Here is a 23443-nt window from a genome sequence, read left to right as displayed (position 1 = left end):
GGTGTGGAGCAAAGAGGAGCAATGCAGGAAACTTGAATGAACTGTCTAGTCTTCAGTGTCTGCTTACGATAAAAACAAAAGAAGGACTTGCTATACTGTTAAGCGGGCTGTCAAGCCAGCCCCCGAGCAACAGCAGGTGTTGAAGCTATTAGGTGCAGGAGCAGCGAAACTACAGAGACCAGAGAGCAGAAGAAGCTGGCGAGTTGCAGAAGGTGGCTCTTCAGGATCGGACAAGACCAGGCAGAGGAAAAGTCCCCGTAAACTGGTGGTCCTTGGGGTCCCAGAGCGATAATCACATTGCCGGTATCACAGGTCACAGAAGCAGCCGCGAGAAGCTGATGACCGCAGAGGAGGAACGGATGGCCAACTCTAGTTCCCAAAAGAGCAACTAGCATGCGCAGGAGACCCTAAAGAGAATGGGGGTGACTGTCGGACCGGCTGGGACATAGGGAGAATAGCAGGGCTTAATCCATATGCTGCAAGGGTTGTGAGTCCTAGGAAGAAGCCAAGAAGGGTCTGGGACCCAAGGAGAAATTGTGAAAGTTACACACACAAACCCCCACGAGTCATCTTCCTAGTGACAGTACTTGGGAGAAAAGGGCTCCAAGTACCTAAATACAAAGAAGAGAAATATGGGCCTCGGACCCGCACCCACAAACGAGGATCCCTACAAGTCATCTTTGTGACAGTACCTGGCAGGAGAGTGAACCAGGTCTGCAAATCAAAGCAGCAGAGAAATACAGGTCTGGGGCCCGCACCCACAAGAGAAGAGGAGTACAAATCATCTTCCTCATGGCAGTACTTGGCTGAGGAGTTAACTAAGTCTTCCCAAGACTGGAGACGGGGAAGCCTGGGCCTGGAACCCTCAAAGTAAAAGGCTGAAAGTGTTGAACTGTGAAAGCAAAGTGAAAGAAGCCAGGGGAAGGGAGTAATTTCCCCTGGTGGTGTTGAACATTGACACCAAATTGAAAGTAAAAAGAGACCAGGAGAAGGGAATCATTTTCCTGGTAACCAGAGCTGAAAAGACTTTCTGATACAAAGTGTTAAAAGGTAAGCAGTGTGCCAAAGAGAAGTGCTGGAACTGTGTCTTTTGTATTGGAGGATAATGTTGACCCAGGGAAGTGAGTCATTCCTCTAAGAAGAAACCAAAACCTGGAAGTGAATGTTTATCCCCAGTCCAGAGGGGGAGAGCTACACACAACTTTCACCCTCAGACGGGCATAGTGGCTTCCCCTCGAGGTAGACCATACTTCTACATGGACAGACTTTACAAGGCATAATTGTAAAGCAAGCTCTGAAGGCTAACTACAGTGTATGGTATTGCAGTAGGCCTGTAGATGTACAGACTTGATGGAACTATTGATCACTACTTTGAGTAAACCTCTAGTTAACTTTGTGTATGAATTATGAAGAAAGTAAGACACTGTCACGCTCACCTGATTCCCACGGAGGCGCAGGTCTGGCTTCGAGTGCTGATGCTTCTTCAGTGGTGAAGCACAGGACTCTGAGGATGGACAGGTAGGGCCCCTCTACTCTGGCTTCTCTCGCTCGCAGGAATATTCCCCTGTGCGTGAAAAGGGAGTATTACCTACTGACGGAATAATGCTCAAGCCTTCCACTCCCTTCCAACCCTCCATGATACCCTTCCACGATTCCCCGTGAAGTCTCACCTTAGGGTCTGGAAGGATGAGTTCTCCATCCTGCTTCTGATGCAGGGGCGCGTTGAAACCCAGTTACTTCACTGGATTGAAGTTTGATGGGAGTTCAAATAAGCTTGACTATTCAGGTAAGGCGCTGTAAGAGTTCTGTAGCAAGTTCAAAGTTCAAGCTTAATAATAATGTTCATTGTCTTATTGCAGCAAGCGCTAACGCTTATGTCTTTTTCCCCTTAGGGGCCGGGGTTCGGAATGCCGGAGATATGGCGCCGACCCGAAGTGAAACGTGCAGTTCCATTAAATGACAGGTAAGTTCTGGATGAGCGTTCAGGTAATGTCTTTGCATTCGCTCATTCAATGTCTTTGTCTTTTTTCCCCATAGGGGCCGGGGTCCGGAATGCCAGGAAGCGGCAGGACCCGAAATGAAATTGAAATGACCAAACAGGTAAGTCTTAGAAGGAAACTGAGCTTTTCCTATTCCCTTCCTTCTCTCACCTTGTGTTCTTGTCTTTTTCTCTCTAGGCTCTGGGAAGTGGCTGCGGATCCGGATGATCGCTGCTGAAGATGGAGGTGCCCAGGAAAGGTGAGTGAAATGCAGCGCTGCAGCGATCGAAGCGAAATGCTTTTAAAAATGATGTCTTCCCTTTCAGGATCGTTGGTGTGATGTCTCCGTGATGCAGCTTTAGCAGGTAAGGTCTTCTTTCTCTCCAATTCTCTCTTAGCAGGTGACCCAGGATGCTGACAGGCGTGGCTGAAGTCCAGATGCAGGAGCTGACACGGTGAGCGTCCAGCTGCGAGGAGCAGAACAACGCGAAGCGTGAGTTGCTTATCGGGCGTGGTTTAAATAGCTTTGGAAGAAGTTCCAGGTATCCTTCCACCGATCAGGTATGTATCCTTCCCCGACAACACCCAGGTGGAAAGTAGTCCCACAGGTAAAGTAGTTCCATTCAGGCCTCAAGAGGGCCTGGATGTAGCAGCATGGTCTGCATCAGGTAAGTGCACATTAAAACACTTGAACACATGTCTAGCTTTATGAGCCTGGCGCCTAAGGCGCCAGGACAGGGGTCCAACATGAGCCTGGTGCCTAAGGCGCCAGGACTGTGTGTCCAAAGGGCCCCAGCTTGGGCCCGCTGGCACTTCCCTGGGGGGGAATGATGCCTGCCTCTGGGGTTGCTGGGTCGGACCTGGCTCCTTGGAGGTAGGCATCATGACAGACACTAAGCACATTAGATGGCATATCAGACAGCAAACTAGGCAAACTGGGTGGAATACTGTAGTTTACGGACATCTCACTTGTATATGTGTGCCTGATATAAAGTGTGAAAAACCTGAGGGTGTTTCACAGCCTAGTCCCCGGGGATCCCGTACTTAGGTGGCCAGGGAAAGGCCATTGCTTTTGGATCCTGGCCCCGGGGGCTGGACAAGCGAGGGAGGATCTCCTGGATAGGGGGTCCTCGGGAAGTGGAGGAGAAGCACCCAATTGTGAGACATGGTATCCCCCCTTTTCCACAACCCATCAGCAGAGTTGGGGAGGAGCAAAGGAGGCGTTGATAATGGCCTTGACTGCTGCATGAATAAGATGAAAAGGCCAATTAACACAACCAGTGAGTTATCGAAGGCAACAAAAGTCTGGTTTGGGTTAAAGTGAAAGTAACTGTAATCTGAAAGTTGAAGGCTGCGTGTGTGCCGATAAAATGCAAATGGAAGAATTGGTGAATTGTAAAGGAAAAGAATACAAAGTAAAAGAGCGGACCTGCGAGGCAATGTCATACATTCAAAAGTCTCTGTGAAATGTTATGAGAGATGAAAGATATTACAGCGGGAGCCAAAGGATAGAAAGTAACCGCAATAAGGAAAGACAGTTGAATAAGAGGAAAGCAAAGTATTTGAAAAAGGCAAAGAGGGCAAACTAAAGAGAATAAGAACTGCAAGTACCAAGAGGCATTGGTGTTACAAGATGAGGAAGATTGTGAATTACAGAATTGTTGAAAGAGAGGTTGAAGTGATCATGCAGAGGTCTGTGTAAAACTTTGCAGTTTCGAAAGTCTTGAACAGTGAAAAGATACTTAAGATAAAACGTGGGGGAGGGAACCCTTACCAACGAGACAGGCTCCAGCTCAGCAGAGGGAAGCCTGTGCAGAACTGTGATGTGAAAAGAGTATCGATGACAAGGCAGATGAAGCCTAAGGAAGTGATTGACTACCAGAAGTTTGAAACCCAAGATTGAACTGTTGAATTGTGCCACTAAGCCAAAGTGTGCAAGACTGATAGAAATGTGCCATCCACCTTTCTCTTTTAAGAAACTCTCTAGACGCCGTGGGGCTGAACGTGGGGAAGGGAGTTGTTACCTACTAAATATTTTTGGAATTCGCCTAGATTCGGAAAGATTGTCGGAAGCGGCCACGGGTTACCACTGCTACACTGCTCGTAACGGTGCGAACTACGCTGGTGCGGCTTGACGATCCTTACGCGCCTCGTCACTCGCTGCCGGGTGCTTTCCTCTAACTATCAAACGGAGATGGTGGAAGCGGGGCAGGAGCTGCCGCCATGGAGAGGATGTGTTGCCTACCCTCCTGAGCCGACATCGAGAAAGCAAGAGGAAGCGAGAGGAACCGAGGGAACGCGCTTTCCTCTGATGCTACTAAACCGGAGAAGGTGAGGAGCGGCAACAGAGCGGTACGAGTTGAAGGAGTACTGTGTGCTCTATACTGTGACCAGCCATCCCTTCTGGCATGGGCACCAGTAATTTAGCGGCTTACCAGGATTGGCACTCGAACCGTACGTATATGAATACGTGCATTGTGTGCCGTATAGTGTGGCCAGTAACCCCCTCTATTAGGACCTGCAGTAATTCAGTGGCTCTCCAGGGGTAGACCAGGAGGGTGCCCTATAGATATATTTCCTCCCCTTCCCAATTATTTCTCCTGGCTCCCGCAAGAGTAGTATTGCATGGAGGAAGGCGCAGTGACACCATAAGCCGGAAAGAAAAGGGGAAGGAGTGACTTATTACGAACTACTGTAAGGGGAAGAGAGGGGCCAGCGCAGGGGCCAGTACATAAGATACTCTGCTAAGACTAGGCTGCTGACATATAAAAACCCTGCCTGGACAAGATTACACAAACTTGTCCCATTATTTAGAATTTCATCCACACCCTGCCGTCCTATACCTGAAAGTTGTTGGTGCCATTTGACTGCCTTTTCCAGGAGACTGTGTGCAACGCCTTTGATCCTGGTATTATGCACAAGGCATTAATAGTCATATTAACAAGCACTTGAATCTCCTATCTGGTAGACTGCAGATATTACCCCTGATACCGGAACGGGGCGCTAGGAGTACTTGAACTATTAATAAGCCGCCATACAGTAATAGCCACTGTGACAATACTGAATAGATCCCCATTATCAGCACTGCCTGGCTTTGCCTGATTTAAGGGCCAAGAGGCATACAAACTTACGGTCTGTAAGACTGTGCGGCAATTTAGCCCCTCTATTAGCAACCACTTTGCACAGATTCTTGAGTGACCACCAATCCAAGCAGTGTCACAACTTTAACAATGCTTACAGTCAAGAATTGCTCAGTGACGAGATATAATCTGCGCAACCAGAGGAGCAAAACGCCCGCATCTAATACGAACGGATATAAAGGATCCAAAGTAGCACCTGTGGAGAAAGGTGCAATTACTGACTTTTTTCCGCTCCCTGGTACCTTAAATACAATAATCTCACCGCTACCTGCGGAAAAAGTGACTGGCAGCCAAAGCATGAATAACACCATAGATGCAGTAGATGCATTAGGAGAAAGTGCTATTGATAACAACTCATTATTGGAACTCTGCTTATCTATGCAGAGATCCCTGACTCCCCTATTAGCAACCAGATCGACGGCTATCAACATTGGCCTATCGATTCACAACGAGAAATAGCTAACAGACTATCTGCTTCTTCTAATCTGGACGTACATTTGGAATCACCGGAACCAGACCGCAGTAGAGAGCAAGGGGAAAGTCAAACTACATTGGGGGATCTGCAATCTTTGGTGCCATCCTTACAATTTGCTTTAAATATTCTGCTGCAGATGTCCGGGAGGATACTAGAAGTCACCCTTACCTTACCGGCAGGAAACACAGTTAACAACAGTCACATGGAGCCTGTGCAGAAGGAAGGGAACATCACTCTGCCAGAATGCCCGGAAATAGCAGACCATGATCTAAACTCTACAACGAATGTGGATGTCTATTTCTCGCGCAAACAGCGACGAATGGCCAGAAGAGCGATTGCGAGGAAAAAGCGCCAAGTTGCCACCATAATACTACCTTACATAGTAGAGCCGGAAGAGGAAATATCCATACCCACAGAAGGTAGTACCCCCAAACAGGGGCAGAGAAAAGTAAAACGGAAAGCGATCCGAGCGCGCAAAGGTACCACGGGCAAGGAGGGCAAATTGACTAGTTGGCTCATTCTCGATAAGAGTACCACCGAACATCCAACTGAACAGGTGGATCTGAATAAGAGTATTACCTCAAATCCAGCTGAAGAGATGGATATAGAGCCTTCATTCTGTCTAAGTGAGCAGGAGGTGAATCCTGCTATGCGTGCCACAAATACTGACCCAATTAATCCACCTGAAATTGATATTGTATCTGCTCCAAAAATTGTACTGCCATATGATGACAAAGGTAATACTATATTGCCTCAAGGCGGAAGGACTTGCATTATCAAGAACATGTACCAAAACAGTGACCATGATTGGATCTCTAGATCAGCGCTGATGACCAGACTACACTCCATCCCACAGCTGAGAGTGCTGAGATCGGAGGAATTTGAATTTGTCGAACCATTGAAAGCAAAGAACTCCAACACATCAGCAATTCATTGTAGATTTTTAGCAACAGCTAATTTGATCTGTAACTTTAAAGCCAGTCTATGGGAAGTGGACATTGAAGTAGATGCTGACACTAACATAACTGATCCACAATGGCCAATGCAACGGCCGAGCACTAAAACTGAAGAAATTATGGCACTGCAGTTACCTAAAGGCAACTCAGTACAGCTAGCAGATGTTCAGAATGTTCTCAAATGGCTCGCTGAGTCTCTCCCTGCACTGTCACTAACCCAAAGCGATCAAAGCTTAGTTACATAGAATTGTTGGGGTTTTAGCCATTTATTATCCATAGATGGCTCAACCCCCCATGTTAGCAGGTCATACCTAAGTTTGTCTTCAAGAGACGTGGCTTACCTCTCGGGCCCTTTTAAATGGCTACACTATCCACCAGGAATTAGCCAAAAAGGGACCCAGGGGAAGACCATATGGGGGCCTCCTTATTGGAATTCTACATCCTTTAAAGTCAACTCGGATCCTTTCTAATATGGACGAATTTGTGCTAGCGGTTGAGCTAGAATCTTCTTGTAGAGACCTTATTCAGGAAGCTTGTCACGATTTGCTGATCGACTGGATGATTGACACAGAAAATAATCTTGTAATAATTGCAGGTTATTTCAACTGCCATATAGTGGGACCAGTGGGCAGAAGTAACAATCCCTCATTGAAGAGTATAGGCAGGATGTGGCATCCAGAGGCGAACCCCGAGGGACTACTATGGTTTAACTTCCTTAATACATGGGACTTCAAAATCTTAAATGGTAGAACCAACAGTGACTATCCAGGGCAACCTACGTGGAGCAATGCCAAATCCAGAAGTACACTTGACTACATCTTTGTAAGTCCCTCAATGGCTAAAAGGGTTATCGATATGAGAGCTAACAACGACTGGAGTGACCACGCCTCACTTACTGTAGCATGGTGACATCTGCTGCACTGATGTGGAATCTACAGGGATTCCAGAAGGGAATGTGGAGGAGAGGAGAGAACATTCAAGGGACGGTTGGAGAGACTGAGGACCCCCCTTCAGAGCCTCCCTATATATTTATCCCCTTTTAATACCTATACTCCTACTTATTTGTATTAATAAAATCCCAGTTACATTTATACAACTGTCTCCTCCTCCGTGATGCTACATTGGCGACGAGGAAGTTTTGGAGAGCAATCATTAGATGGGAGCCAACTAATCTGAAGTTCCAGGTGAGCGCGAAAGGACCCTTGTCTTCATGTATAGTTGGGAATGATACAAACTATTTACTATTCTGCGTGTAGAAGTACATTTATATTATGCCCAATTGAACTCACGGTTGTTGTTTGCCGTGCGAGCGCGTGTGCATCTCGAGCCGCGCATTGAAAGTAAACCTCATCCGGAGCTTGCCGCGAGCCCGTAGCAGTAAGGAAAGCTTGGCATATTAAAGAAAAGAACCTGTGACATCGTGACGCACGTCACGCAAGGGCGGCCATCTTAAGTCGGATTACAGTTACAGCCACTGTGAACTATTATAAGCTCCTATTTCATGAAGATGTTGAAAATAAGCAGCGATTTTTATTTATGAAGACAACGCATGTGATGAAGCTTATATTAAGTTAAAAAAAAAATAAAAAAAAGGGGAATAATTGTAGATGAGGATCAGGCAATCTGCTCCTGCTCCTACTCGTCCCAGTATCTGCTTGTAAATGAGGATCGTGCAATCCGCTCCTGCTCCTACTCGTCCCAGTATCTACATAAAGCAATAAGAGCTAACAATAGTTATATTATAGGGATATATGTGACACTCAAGAATCTGCGCACCAAACACACAAGGAATGTATTAGATGTGGGAGAAGAAGAGCCTTGCAATTAAATAACAAAGAGGTCTGCAGCAATCATTAGTAACAGAGGAGCAGCTGACTAGTCTGTAGCTGGCAATATGGCAATACACACTGTCCCACCACCAGCCATGTTTCTGCTTGAAGCTGGAGAACCAAACTTACCATGGAAAAGATGGTTGAACTCGTTTGAGCACTATGCTTCAGTGGTTTGTGGAGCAAATTACAGTGTGGGGAGAAAGAAATCACTGTTACTTCACTGTTTGGGACCGGCAGGACAAGAGAAGTATGAGGACTTGCCGAACTTACCTGATGATGAAGGGGATATGAATGAATGCAAAAAATGCATTGCTAAATTGAATAAACACTATGAGAAGAAACTGAGTACAATATTGGAAAGGTATAAGTTTGGCAAGAGGTCGCAAGAGAGTGGAGAGAGTGTGGAACAATTTATAACTGTCCTGAGAAAATTAGCTAAGAATTGCAAATTCGGACCATAACTAGATGAAAGGCTCAGGGATCAGTTCATGCTGGAGTGTAACAGCGCTAAAATTAGAGAGAGACTATGGGCTGAAGACGACCCGGATTTGGAGGTGGTACTGCGCATAGCCAAAGAAGTTGAACACGTGGAGAATTGTGTCAAGACGCTAGAGGACAGAGTGAAGAGTACCACTCTGAAGCCAGAAAACTCTATCAATGCTATTCAAATGACAAAAGTTGATAATGCGATCAGTCAAAATGCTGTGGCGAAACGGAAAGAGGAACCCCGGATGCAAAAAACGTATAGATACAGTAATGATGTAAGGCGTAGAGGATTTGCACGAGGATATGGGGCATACAACAGAGGACGTTTCGTGAGCAATAGGCAACCTCAAATGAGTCAAATGAGCCAGAGGGGCAGAGGAAGGATCAGGACATGCTTCAGGTGTGACAGTTCCATGCACTTGGCTAACAGTCCTGATTGCTCAGCTATCCACATCATATGCAAAAACTGCAATGGAAAAGGCCATTTGGCCAGATGTTGTAGAGTTGATAAAGGAAGCATGAATTGGATTGGATTGGAGGTCCAGAAGAATATGAAGAGGAAGAATGCGTCTTTGCTGTGAGTGATACTGCAAATGGCATGGAACTGGAGAGTCCCAAAACCATCATTATGATAAATGATGCTCCAGTAAGAATGATGACTGATTCAGGAGCAAAGTACACGTTGCTGCCCGAGAAGATATGGAGAAGAATGGGTCCAAGATGGCTTAATGAGTCAGACATTAACCCAAGTGCTTATGGTGGTGTGAAAATAGATATTGTTGGATGGTTCGAAGCGAAACTAGCCTTTAAGGATAGAATTGCCAAAGGAAAGGTCTATGTGTCAAGAAAGGGAACAATGCCTTTACTGAGTTGGATGCATCAGGCATGGCTGAAGGTCAGATTAGATGCCAGTGCTAAGGAGTCTATATATATATGATTGAATCTAAAGAGATGTCTATAGAAACAGTGAAGAAGGAAGTGTTCAAAGACGAAATAGGCTGTGTGAAAGGGATTATGCACAGGATACAACTCAGAAATAATTGCAAACCAGTTGCACAGAAACTGAGGAATGTGCCTTGGCCATGAGAGATGAGGTCAAAAGTGAATTGAAGAAACTAGAAGATCAAGGCATAATTGAAAGAATTGATGCTTCAGAATGGGTATCACCATTGGTAGTGGTGAGGAAGAGTTCTGGAAAGGTTCGAGTGTGTATCGATCTCGGAGAACTAAACAAGTAAAATCATTCCTGAGAGACATCCACTTCCCAACATTCAAGAGTTGCTATCAACAATGGGATCGGCAAAAGTGTTTTCGACTTTAGACCTTACCTCTGCATATCACCAAATCAGATTGCACAAAGACTCAAGGCATCTGACAGCATTTATAACCCCGGAGGGTTTATATCAGTATAGGAGGATGCCATTTGGTCTTATATCGGCAGCTTCAGTGTTTCAGAAGACCATGCATCAAATTTTTGATGGTGATGAGGGCATTCTTTTTTTTCAAGATGATATTCTTGTATTTGCTAAAGACCAAGTGGAACATGATAGAATTCTGGATGGTGCGTTGAGAAAATTGCATAAGATGGGCATGACATTGAGCAGAGAGAAGTCGAAGATTCATAGGAAGGAAATTGAATATCTTGGTCATGTTATTTCAGAGCAAGGGATTACACCTAAGCCGGATTTGATGTCTGCAATCAATAATATGGCTACACCGGGCAATAAGGTACAATTCAGAACATTCCTAGGAATGGCCGAGTATTATTCTAAATATGTGAGAGGATTTACAGATCACACAGCTGTATTGAGGGATCTCAACAGAATGAATATTAAATATGAATGGAATGAAAAATGTGAGAAGGAATTCAAATATATAAAGAATGCTCTGACGACTGCACCTGCATTGAAGAACTTTGTAAGAGGACAGCGTACGATGATCACAACGGATGGCAGTAATGTGGGTCTGGGTGCAGTATTGGCGCAACTACATGATGGAGAGGAAAAAGTAATTGCATTTGCTTCAAGGCTGTTGAAGGGAGCAGAAAAAGTGTATGCAACTATCGAAAAGGAGGCCTTGGCTATTGTGTGGGCAGTGGACAAATTCAGAAGTTTTGTCTGGGGGACACAATTTGAGATAAACACAGATCACAAACCACTTGTGGAATTATTCATGAACAAAGGTTTGGACAAAGTGTCAGCAAGGATACGAAGATGGGTTCACAGAATGCAGGAGTTCAATGTAGTGGTTAAGTATATTCCAGGAGTGAGGAATTATGCTGCAGACTGTTTATCTAGGCTTACGAATGTCCAAGAGGAGAGTGGAAATGAAGGTGATGAGCATCAACAAGAAATGATATGTATGTTACAGGATACAGCCATTGCTAAGGAAGAATGGTTAGAAGCCATGAACAAAGACGTAAAATTGCAGTTTATGATGGAAAATATAAACAAGAGACCTGTTCCTGTCAATAAAATCAAGGAGGCAGATGTGCAAGGATTATGGAGTGTCAGAGATGAGCTGAGTGTACAAGATGGATATTTGTTTAGAGGAGACAGATTGATTCCACCTGAAGATGTCAGGAATAAAATAATTGAGCTGGGATATGAAGGCCACCAAGGCATTTCCAAAACAAAGTGTCGGATAAGGAATACGTACTGGTGGCCGGGATGTGATGTGGAAATCGAGAGGAGCATAAGAAACTGTATCCTTTGCAATAAGTCTGATAAGAGTTGTGTGGGCAATGAGTATCCGATGGTTATGACTGATGTGCCGAGTAGACCATGGATGAAAGTAGGGATTGATATAATGGGTCCGATATGGAGTGAAGGAAGTCAAACGTTTTGTGTGGTTATGATTGATATTTTAACAAGATGGGCAGAAGTGAAAATGATGCCTAGTGGTACGACTAAAAATATTATCAACTTCATAGAAGAGGTATGTGGTCGGGAAGGATATCCTGGAGTTATTCTATCTGACAATGGTCCACAATTTGTATCTAGAGAGATGGAGGATTTTTTAGAGAAGAAATCGATTAAACATGTGACTAGTGCGGTCTATCATCCAGAGACCAATGGTGTAGTAGAAAGATACAATAGGATTCTGATAGATGCCATTAGATGGGCATGGGCTAATGGGATGAGTTGGAAAGAACCTGTTAGAAATGTCATTATGGCACATAGGTTTACTCCGCACAGTTCTACAGGTGTATCACCATTTGAACTGAGCAGAGGTAGAAAAGCGATCACCAAATTGTGTCCTGGATGGATGGGTGAAGTGGTAAATATGGAGGTGGTAACCAGTAATGCTGTTGATATGATTAGACTGAGACAAGGTAGAAATAAAGCATGGCATGACAAGAAAAGATTCAAGAGTAATGAGGCATTGGAAGTAGGTTGTTTTGTGACAGTGAAGTTGCCAGAAGCTTTGAGAGTGAAAGGCATTAAGTGGTCAGATCCCATTCAAGTTATTGAAGTGTTTAAACATGCTGTACGAACAAGTGATGGAAGGGTTTGGAATAATGGAAGAGTGATGGGAGTGAATAGGCAAATTATTGGTGATAGTATGGATAGAAGTGATGTTGTTGAAAATAGTGAGAACCAGAAAATTTCCTTACCAGCTAATTCCATATATGTACCAACTGTGATGAAGACAAATGTATCAAGGTTTGGAAGAAGGTACCAGAGACCGATGTACTTAACTAGCTATGGAGAGTAATGACCTGTCTAGAAAGAAGAGGGATGTGTAGCATGGTGACGTCTGCTGGACTGATGTGGAATCTACAGGGATTCCAGAAGGGAATGTGGAAGGAGAGGAGAGAACATTCAAGGGACGGTTGGAGAGACTGAGGATCCCCCTTCAGAGCCTCCCTACATATTTATCCCCTTTTAATACCTATACTTCTACTTATTTGTATTAATAAAATCCCAGTTACATTTATACAACTCTCTCCTCCTCCGTGATGCTACACTTACATTATCATTTAACTTCTTGGTACAGCATGCTCGGCCCAGACCTACTGGCGAACTGAGAACGAACCATACTTCTTCAAATATTCGCTGGTCTGACAAAAACATAATGAAAGCAGTAGAAGCCACGATAAACATGACTAACATGGGTGCCACGATAGACATGACTAACATGGGGTGTGACGTCCTCCTCACTATGTCCTGCGACGAGATCGAAGAGTGGATAACATCTTTCTCGCACAGTTATGCGACTGTTATTACAAATATGCTAGCCCCTGATGCCAAACCAACTAATGTTTTCGATGCTGAAATCAGAGACGCTAAAAGAACATTAAGAGCAGAGCTCAAGAAGCTACGCCAAAATTCCACTACATGGGACAGTTACCAGATTTCAAGCAAGAAGCGTAAAAATGCTTTTAGATCATGGAAAAGGCAGAAACGCTATGCAGCCAAATTAGTTAAATGGCAAAAGACGGTTCAAATACTCTGTACCCGTAACTCCCGCTCTATATGGGGCCTGCTGAGACAGGCAAGGGGTGACACGAATAGTTCCGTCTAGAATCCTATCGGTATGGGCCAATGGGAGGAATTTCTGAGAAGTCGCAATCGTAGTCCTTCGGGACTGTCCCAGGAGACGATAACTCTGGATCGACCTCCTCCCCCTTTTAAGGTGACTGTGGAATCGCTGACTGTCATGATAAAAAAGCTCAAAGCATCAAGAGCACCTGGGCCCAATGGCCTGGCGAATGTCATCCTAAAAAGTAATCCGGAATATTGGGCAGAGGTCCTGAAAATATTATTTGATAAGACTCTTTATGATGGGCTTATCCCGGCATCATGGCAGACGGCAATTCTGGTCCCGATTTATAAGAGGGGAGATTGGACAGACCCCTCCAACTATCGTCTACTGTCCATGCTCGATTGTACGGGCAAATTATTTGCGACATACTTACTACATGAACTTCAAATATGGGTGGATAGAGAGAAGATTTTAGATCCATTCCAATGCGGCTTCAGGAGTGGATACTCCACAGTGCATAACTTGACTGTAATGGACATGCTTCGTAACAAGGCCAGAACTTCTGGTAATTCTCCATTATATGTATTATTCATTGACTTTAGGGCGGCCTTTGATCTAGTCCCTAGAGATCTGCTGTGGGCCAAGCTTGAGCTGCCCTAAAGGAATACTATACTATCTTAGATTGTTGCACTGCAACACTACAGTCTCCTTGAAATTAGACGCTAAGGGGAATATGACCAATAAGATTGATCAAACTCGTGGTGTAAAGCAAAGGTGCGTGACGGCACCGATTTTATACAATCTCTTTGTCCACGACATTCCGAAAGCATTATCAGCAGAACATAATTGTCCCCCTAAAATAGGACCGGCTCACTGCTCGGTGCTTGCCTATGCCGACGACTTAGTCATCATGGACCACACAGTTAGTGGACTTCGAAACACTGCAGAGGCACTATGGTTTTATGCCCAAAGAGATGGCCTAACAATCAATCTGGACAAACCCAGATGATGGTCCTTAGCAGCAAGAAGATGGCCCGTGTGAGTGTTAAAATACATGGGTCTACAATACTATATACGCCCTATTACAGATATCTGGGCATCGATACATATGTGTAAGCAAGCTCGTATCACGCGAGCAGCCCAAATTACTGCCCTTATATATCGCTTTTCTTCTTCTCACTGCGAATACACTGTCTGGGCAGCACAACAATTATATCAGCAGGTGCTAACCCCCATGACCACCTATGGCCTAGAGGCCTTACAGCTGATGGGCCTGGGATGGCTCCAGACACTTGAGGGGAAATTCTGGAAGAAAATACTTGGTCTCCCGAACTGTATACCCATGTCCATCCTCAGATTGGAACTGGGCCTCATCTCGTGGAAATCTCAAGTACATGGAAGAAGGGCTGAACTTTACTTAAAAATGTCACAAACCCTTTGCTTAAAGCTATGCACAGTGAAATTAACAAATCTTCCACACTTCCATTCAGGAAAAAACAGTTGACTGATTACCTGGGAAAGATCGGCTGGATCAATAGGCCTAATGGGGATCAAGCCATCGCATTATGTGCTTTGTCTAAAAAGTCTGAATTAGACGACTGGATTGATAATTTTGCACACTTGGAAGATCTGAAACGGTATAAATTTGTTCAACACATGAGATACACCTTTAAGAAACCATTACCATACTTGACTCTGTGTCCTTCACCTCGGCTGAGACGATTTATCCTCTTATTGAGGATCGATCAATTACCGGTACTGGCTATCAGCGGGATTATGAGCAATGTCACCAAATCGGAACGTTTGTCGGCTTTGCATGAATAGATCTGCCACTGAAACTGGTAAACATGTACTAACTAGATGCCCTTGCTTGATAAATACCTATTCAACATGTTATAGGGACTTTGTACATAGAATGGACCATATAAGCAGCAATGACTTCTGGCTAAGAGCGCTCAATGCAACCGGGATGAAACCTTATATTGCATTGTATAACGTGTGGCTGATAGTAGAGAAACTATTGGACATAATTATATAGATGCTGTTCTCCTTCAATCTATCATTGGGACTAAACTTCATTTTTTTTTTAACTATTATGTATCTGTACTAGCAATTTATCTTTAAGAATCTCTTATTATAGAGTCTGAATGTGCTACAAAAGTATTGTATATAGGAAAAGAAAGTACAAAGCTAAGGTACTGTTCTAACATCATTAGGAAGGAATTTTAATTTTCTCTCGTCCTAGATATTATTGGTACAATGTGATTTACTTATTTTATTTTACTCATTATTGTTATTTTTCCTTTTTTGGTTAATTATCATTCTTAATATAGTTTTCTATTGTGAATATGCTTAATGAAATGTATAATAGTATTTATTCTTGTAATCCGTATTGATTTATGTTATGTGAAAAACGTATGTTAAGCTATAACACATTAATAAATAAATTAAAGTTACTTAGGCCATTCTGACATTTTTTGAGACACTAATTTTCCTTTTGTATTCCCTTAACAGATTTGTCATTTTGAGAAGGAAGGCAAGGCTAGGTTTTCTTAGTATAGGCCTTTTTATTTTGTCTAGATTGACTTGAACTTCTTTGTTATTTGTTAAATGGTCGAGACTACTCCCATTCTAGAGTTAGGGCCAGTTAGGAATTCTACCAACCCAACCAAAATACTAAATAAAGGTTTTCAAAGCTTGTATCCATTGTGCCTGTCTACTGCACAATAAAGCAAGGCAGGGGTGGGCACCACTTTTCTGTTTCAAATGTTCTTAAACTCGAAAGCAGAAGTATTATTATGGGTTGGTTTAGTCTGGAGCTGTCAGAAATGGAATGGTCCTATGACACAGGGACCACAAAATACTGTAGCAAATAAATGAGGTGAGACCACCTCATTGGATCTGGCACTCTCAGTTGGCTCCAGTCGTAGCTGCAGGGATTAATTTGATTTATTATTTTGAGTTTTTTTTCAACATTTGCATTCTTTTTTAGTCAGGGAAATTCTTTTGTCTCCATTTGAACACAATACAATGAAACTTATGAAAACTCCAGGAACTGTTTAATGCACATTCCTGTGTCAACAATCTTTTTCTCGTGGCGAGTAGTGAGGCGAAAATAAAATACCAAATGTCTATTGTATGTACATATGCCAATGCATTTCGGTGTAACAAGACACCATCTTCAGGGCTGTACTATTTGTTAAATTTATATTTATATCACAAGTTATTATTCCCAATATGATTCCAATATTTGTGTATAAACAAAATGTAGTCATCATTCCCAGTGAGATTCAAAATGTGGTTCAAATACACATATCCAGACAGAAAAATAATTGAAAGATAACATACCAATGCATGCCAATAGGGGCGTGGCTTGATGGCTACGTGAGGGGATCTTTCCGGAGCTCCCGTTGATCCATTACTGATCCTGTGAATTAAGGGAGAATGCGGGCGATGAAGCAGGCTGGCAGCACACCCAAGGACGCATGAAGGTCCAGGGCATACACTGTATGCAGCGCGAGGCTGACCGGCGGGGATCGAGAGGAGCTGCGGCCGAGAAGCGTCAGCCGGGCACCCGAAACTGAAGGGCAGCCAAAATGGCGGTGGCACACAAAGGGTCGTAAACTGACCGCAATGTCGCAGCCGCAGACTGAGGGGGATGGTCCCGTGTATGCACCCGCTGCAGCTTTGCGGTAGGTGTGAAACTCAGCAGCGACTGCCCGGCGCTGAGCCGTTTCGTGGGACATTAGAGCCGCTGGAAGATTATGAACGGAGCGGCGGAGTGCGTCTAAGAGGAGAGGCGCACACAAAGGACCAGGGGTGGTGCACTCCCTCAAAGTGGCTAATGCTACCAAGGTACCGCCGTCATACGGCAAGCACACTCAAACAATAAGCCCGGTCTCGCATCGGACCACCCGGATGAAGAAGCAATAAGAATAGAACGGCACTGCGGTCGGTGCACCAACGTTGACGGTTGCAATGGTAACAGAACACGAAGGATAATTGAGTAAGGCGGGTGGCAGAAGACAGTAGCAGGCTACGCGAAGCTTCACACACGGTGTGTTGGATACAAATGACATTTCTGAATGCAACAGTTGCCGACACGAGCAGGTGCAGCCCAGGCCCCTGGAAAAATGAAACTGACGAGGCATTAGGACGAGCGAAATCCTAGGCACACAGCTACTCAGTAAACATACAACACATGGGGGGCGCGTAGAACAAAGGAATCAGCAGCGCGGATGAGAACAGGAAGCAGGACTACTCTGTCAGAGAGCTTCGGGATTGTTCAAACCCATATGCGTGAGGTGAGCAAACACACCGCAAAGAAAGGAGCTGCAACTGCGTCCCAGAGAAGGTGAGACAGCACGGCCCAACAAGACTGAACTGCACATAGGCTCAGAGCAGGAGCCTGTACACGGCGGCAGCAAGGATATTAGACGCCCCACAGTGAAAGCTCGCACAGGCTCTGGCAAACACTGTCAGAGGTTTGGGGGAATAAAAAGCAGACAACAAAGTCCAAAACCTGGTGGGGACAGCGTGATTGCAAACCGCTGCAGCGGATTGCAATGCTACAGGTGCTGAGCAAGGTTAAAGCATCATTGTGAACAACAGAGAGGGGCGGGGCTTGATGGCAACGTGAAGGGACGCATCTTCCCGGAGCTCCCGCTGATCCATTACACGGTTGCCAAGCCCTAGCCTTCGGAATAGCACAACAACAAGTGGACCCTCGCAAAAGAGGCGGCTGTGCCAACACACACGCAGGCGGTATAAAACAATGTCGAACAAAGTAATAAGACCAAAGAGCAAGCAGCCCACGCTGGAGGCGTACGCAAAGACATCACCCGGGGCGGAGGGAGCCCGGAGCAAGGACAAAACCACCACTGTGACGGAGGAGGCCCCGGGCACTATCCGGGAGGTGCTGGCGGCAATTGCAGACCTGAAAGTTGCCTGGGAGACCAAACTGGGCCTGGCTATGAATGAACTGAAAGTAGCATTGGATCTTAAGGTCGGAGCGGTTCAGGAAGATGTGAATTTGCTTAGACAAGATGTGAGAGCACTTGCGGAGCGCACTGGAAATCTGGAGAAGGATATAGCCCCAAACACCGCAGACTGCGCCACCCACAGATCGGAAATGCATGCCCTGGTACAGCGAGTAGGCAACCTGGAGAATAAAGCGGAGGAATCGGAAGGACGCGCTAGACGCAATAACATCCGCATCGTTGGTTTGCCAGAAGGACTGGAAGGATCAAACCCGACAGAATATGTGGAAACTATGTTACTGCAGGAGATAACTGGAGGGGCCCTGACCCAGGGGTTTGCAGTGGAAAGAGCGCACAGAGCTTTTACAAGAAGACCCCCGCCCTGGAGCCCCCACCAGGCCAGTGATCGCCAAAATTCTGAATTAGCGAGACCGGGAAATGATACTCGAATTCTTTCGGAAGGGTGGAACGATTGAGAGGGGGCCCGCTAAAATCACTGCATATCCGGACTACACCTTGCAGGTACAGCGTAGGAGAATGAACTTTGGAGCGGTGAAAAGAAGACTGAGAGAAACAGGTCAGAGATACATGCTGCTTTACCCGGCCAAGCTGAAGGTGTTCCGCAAGAACAAAACTTTGCTTTTCGACACGCCAGAGGACGCCATGGACTGGCTAGATATGCAGAGTCGCTCCCAGGAATCGGATATCCAGACGGTAGCTGAAGAAGATAAGTAACATGAGGCTGTGGCACCCTCTGTGACAGAGCGTAAGACACTGGGACTAGAATATAGCACTGAATGAAACTCAGGGATGGTGCTGCTTAGACAGTATATTTTTGTAAGATCCGGTTGAACTGAATAATCCCAATCATATGAGCGGGGCTCCGGGGAAACGACCCTTGAACCCCCATAGCATTATGCTTAGTTAGGTCACTACTAGTTTGGTGACGCCCCGCGGGGTCCTAGTCCTCAGAGTCACGAGATAGGACCAGACGCGGGTGGGCCTGAGATTCAGGGATGGAGCTGGGCATTTGTTGGGGTTGGGTGGGGAGGGGGGTGGGGAAGAGTTGTGTGCAGTGGGGCAAGGTAGGGGAAGTTGGGGGGGGGGTGGGGGGGAATGAGCTGGAATATGAGCCACCGAAGAGGACACAGGAAGGGGAGGGATGAGAGCAGACATTGTGACAATGGCATCGGGTGACCTGGAATGTGCGGGGCCTTAATAGTTATTTAAAACGTAATAAAATAATGATGTATCTGAAGAGGATGAGGGTGGATGTGGCTCTGCTACAGGAAACCCACCTCACCAAAGAGAAACTGGAGGTGGTGAAGAGGAAATAGAAGGGTAGTGTCACAGGGGCCACATACTCGGCATATGCACGGGGGGTGGTGACATGGGTGGGACCGCATGTGCCGTTTCAGCTGCTTCGGTCGACAACAGACCCGGAGGGCAGAATGGTGGTGGTGGTGTGACTCCTCGAAAACAGAGAAGTGAACATCATAAACTTGTATGCCCCCAACCATGATACTGCAGCCTATTTTAGGTCTCTGTATGGTAAAGTTAGCAGCGGCCAAAGCGTTGGGGACATTGCGGGCAGAGCTTGGTCTGGAGGATGTGTGCAGGTGACTGCATCCGAAAGACAGGCAATACTCGCACTATGCCGCGCCACATAACCTACATACCAGGCTGGATTACATGTTTGCCTCTGCCGAGATAGCAGGAGAAATGGTGGGGGCAGAATATAAAGCCAGGTTACTGTCGGACCATTCACCTTTGGTCCTGGAGTGGCAACACCACCCCCCCAGAGCGCGTATCCCGACATGGAGGCTCAGAGCCGATGCCCTACAGGATCCGGGATTCCGGGAGGACCTGAGGGAGGCCATCGAGGAATATTTTGAAATAAATACAGGAAGCGTAAGATCTATGGGAACAGTATGTGAGGCATTTAAGGTGGTGGTGCAAGGGGTAGCTATATCAAAATCAAAAGGACTTCAAGGTGGGATAGAACAAAAATTACGGGATACTGAAAGGGAGCCAGAGGACCTGATGCGAAGGGGGGGGGGGACCACCCAAGAGAATAGTGCTAAGATGAGAGATTTGCAAAATGCTAGCAGTGAACTCTGGGACAGATTATGTAAGCTAAATTATAAGAAATATATTGAGAGGCAACATGCGGGAGGAGACGAGCCCGGCGGACTACTGGCCTGGTTATACAAAAATAAGACACCCCGGCCGGTGATTAGAGAAGTTAGGGATGCGGATGGTCAGATCTGCAATACCCAGGAGGGGGTAAATGAGGAGTTCTACAAATACCTATATAAACGTCTGTATGAGGACGTGGGAGAAGATATGGGCCAGGAGATTCTGGGAACAATCGAAGATATCGGGCTACCCACTGTAGACGACCTAGAAAGGGCGGACCTGGAGGCCCCAATCACCTTAGACGAGCTGGATGCGGTGATCCAACACTTGCCCACGTGCAAAGCGCCTGGGTCGGATGGATTACCTAGTGAATTTTACAAAGCATTTAAGCAAGAGTTACTCCAACCACTTCTGGCCACGTTCAATGAGGCCTACGAACAGGGGGAGCTGCCGGAGACACTCCGAGAGGCAGTGATCATCCCACTCTTGAAACCGGGCAAGCTGAATGTGGACTGTGGGTCATATAGGCCGCTATCAATGCTTAATCAAGATAGCAAAATACTCACTGCGGTGCTGGCCAACAGACTAAAGCGAGTAAGGGGCAAATTGATACACCCAGATCAGACAGGCTATGTCCCAGGCAGGAATATTACCGACAATCACAGGAGGCTGAACCATATTATTGACCAAACGGAGAATGACCCGGGCGAGCTGGCCATAGTGTCATTGGATGCGGTCAAGGCATTTGATTCAGTGAGATGGCCATGGTTGATAGCGACCCTGAAAGGATATGGGATAGGGCCGGGATATATTAGATGGGTCAAGATGTTATATAGCGCCCGACTGCGAGAGTCAGGACAGGCGCTATAATTTTGGATAAATGGCAACTCAGCAGAGGGACCAGACAGGGATGCCCCTGGTCGCCCATGTTATATATACTTGCATTGGAGCCATTAGTCATTTGCCTCAGGCAACAATGTGGGGAGGTGGGGATTTGCACTACAGGAAATACACACTTAATATCACTGTATGCAGATGACATGCTCCCCTATCTGTGCTTCCCAGAGGAGAACCTGCAATATGTGTTGGAGGTGATGGATCGCTACGCCGCCCTCTCGGGTATATCGGTAAACCCCGGGAAGTCCAGTGTATTCCCCCTGGGAAGGTACAAAAATGTTCCACTGGAAGACTTGCCCATTTTACAAATACCCTGGCAGACACAGACGTTCAGATACTTGTGCATAAACATATACCACAAGTTAGAAGCGGAACACAAACACAATACAGAGAAAGCTGTTGCAGGTATAAGAAATAGCATGGTGTTTTGGGCCAGATTACCCCTGGCCATGATGGGAAGGGCAGCGCTGCTCAAAATGGTGGTCTTGCCCAGACTACTGCACTTCTTTGTAAACATACCATATTTACTCCCCAAACACTTTTTTGCTAAGCTCCATAGCCTGTGCAGGGGCTTCATATGGCACAATTCTAGAAATAGGGTGGCCCTGTGGAAATTACAAAACTCGTGTGACAAGGGGGGTATAAATCTGCCGAATTTTGAACTATATTACTTGGCGGGACAGTAATCATATGTAGCGAGATGGTTGTCGGAAGAGGAATCGGCGGAGGCCAGGCTCCTACAGGGCGTCCCTGCCCCATACTTCTTAAAAGAAACGGTATGGTTGCATAAAACGAAAGTGGCGGAGATGGGGAGACTTTTGGTGCTGGGCTGGGAGGTCTGGCGTGGAGCATGGAGAACGGTGGCTGACCCGGACCCGCGCTCTCAGCAGGTCCCGTTGGTGGCATTATATGGGAAAGACTCCCAGCTGATCAGGGGGGTCCGCAGATACTGGGAACCGGTAGGCCTGGCCACTCTGGGGGATATATGGCAGGAGGGGGAGGCAGTGGAATTCAAGAGGTTGCTGGAGGAGACCGGGGTTCATAGGGGCCAATATATCACCTAAACCAGGATCATAAATGGGTGAGGGGGAGGTGGCCTGAGACGGTGCTGGCAGAAGAACCTGACGCCTCTGTAGAAATGATGTATGATGTTTCGGAGGGCGGGCATGAAATATCTCGGATATATGAGCTCTTGAGCACCAAAGCGGGGAAGGAACTGCTCCAATTGAGACTTGACTGGGAGGAGGAGGTGGGAGAACCCATGACAGAGGGACAATGGGATAGAGCCCAAAGGTACCATAAGAAGGTGTCCCGAAACGCAAGACTCCAGCAGATCCAGCTGTATGTCACCCACAGAGCTTACTTGACCCCCCGGCAGGATAGCCAGGTTTGGCGGCTCGACCATACAGGTGTGGGGAGGAAGAAGCTGGGCTGCTACATATGTTCTGGGCTTGCCCAGAGGTGGGGATATTCTGGGTAGAACTGCAGACGAGATTGGCCAGCCGGGGGGTGGTGCTAGACGTGGGGTCTGCTTGGGCATGCATGTTGGGGAGTTTTCCTAGACCACGTAATCTAAAACCTATCGGTAAAATGAAAGACCTGGCCAAACGCAGAATTGCGATGAGCTGGAAAGCCGCCCACAGGCCTAGAGTGGAGATGTGGTGGGTAGACCTCCTGAAATGGGCTGAGGCAGAAACCACGGTCTGGTATGAAGCAGTCACGAGTGGGGGAGAGGAAGAGGTAGGCCCCCTGATAGCCTGGAGACAGCTGGTGGCCTCGATGGCGAATCCCCACCAGGTGGATCAGGATGCGGAAAATCGAGAGGTGTTGGCAATAACCGAGTCACCTATAGATGTTCAGGGTGGTGGCACAGATACGACGGCTCAAGTTTGTGGGGTGGGAGGGGGGAGGACAGAGGAGAGCATCGAATAATATGTTTTCTGAAAATTCATCATGAACGTCCTAAACATTTGTAAGGTTTGCAGTGTTGTTTGTTGAAATAATAAAATAAATAAAAAAAAAACAATGCATGCCAATAGTGTTAAAATATCAACAATCATGGGTTGGAAAAA

General features: G+C 46.1%; 1 protein-coding gene across 5 annotated transcripts in view; it reads right to left on the bottom strand.

Moving 5' to 3' along the window:
• The window catches only part of LOC138453478 (uncharacterized), a 1096265-nt gene that overhangs the window by 2418 nt on the left and 1070404 nt on the right, over nt 1-23443 (bottom strand). The gene's annotated exons all lie outside the window — the stretch shown is intronic.

Source organism: Ambystoma mexicanum, chromosome 4p (assembly GCF_040938575.1).
Source record: "Ambystoma mexicanum isolate Mex_15411 chromosome 4p, UKY_AmexF1_1, whole genome shotgun sequence".
In the NCBI taxonomy this organism is placed as follows: domain Eukaryota; kingdom Metazoa; phylum Chordata; class Amphibia; order Caudata; family Ambystomatidae; genus Ambystoma; species Ambystoma mexicanum.
Note: the sequence above shows the minus strand (reverse complement) of the source record. Positions and strands in the feature narration are given on the sequence as shown.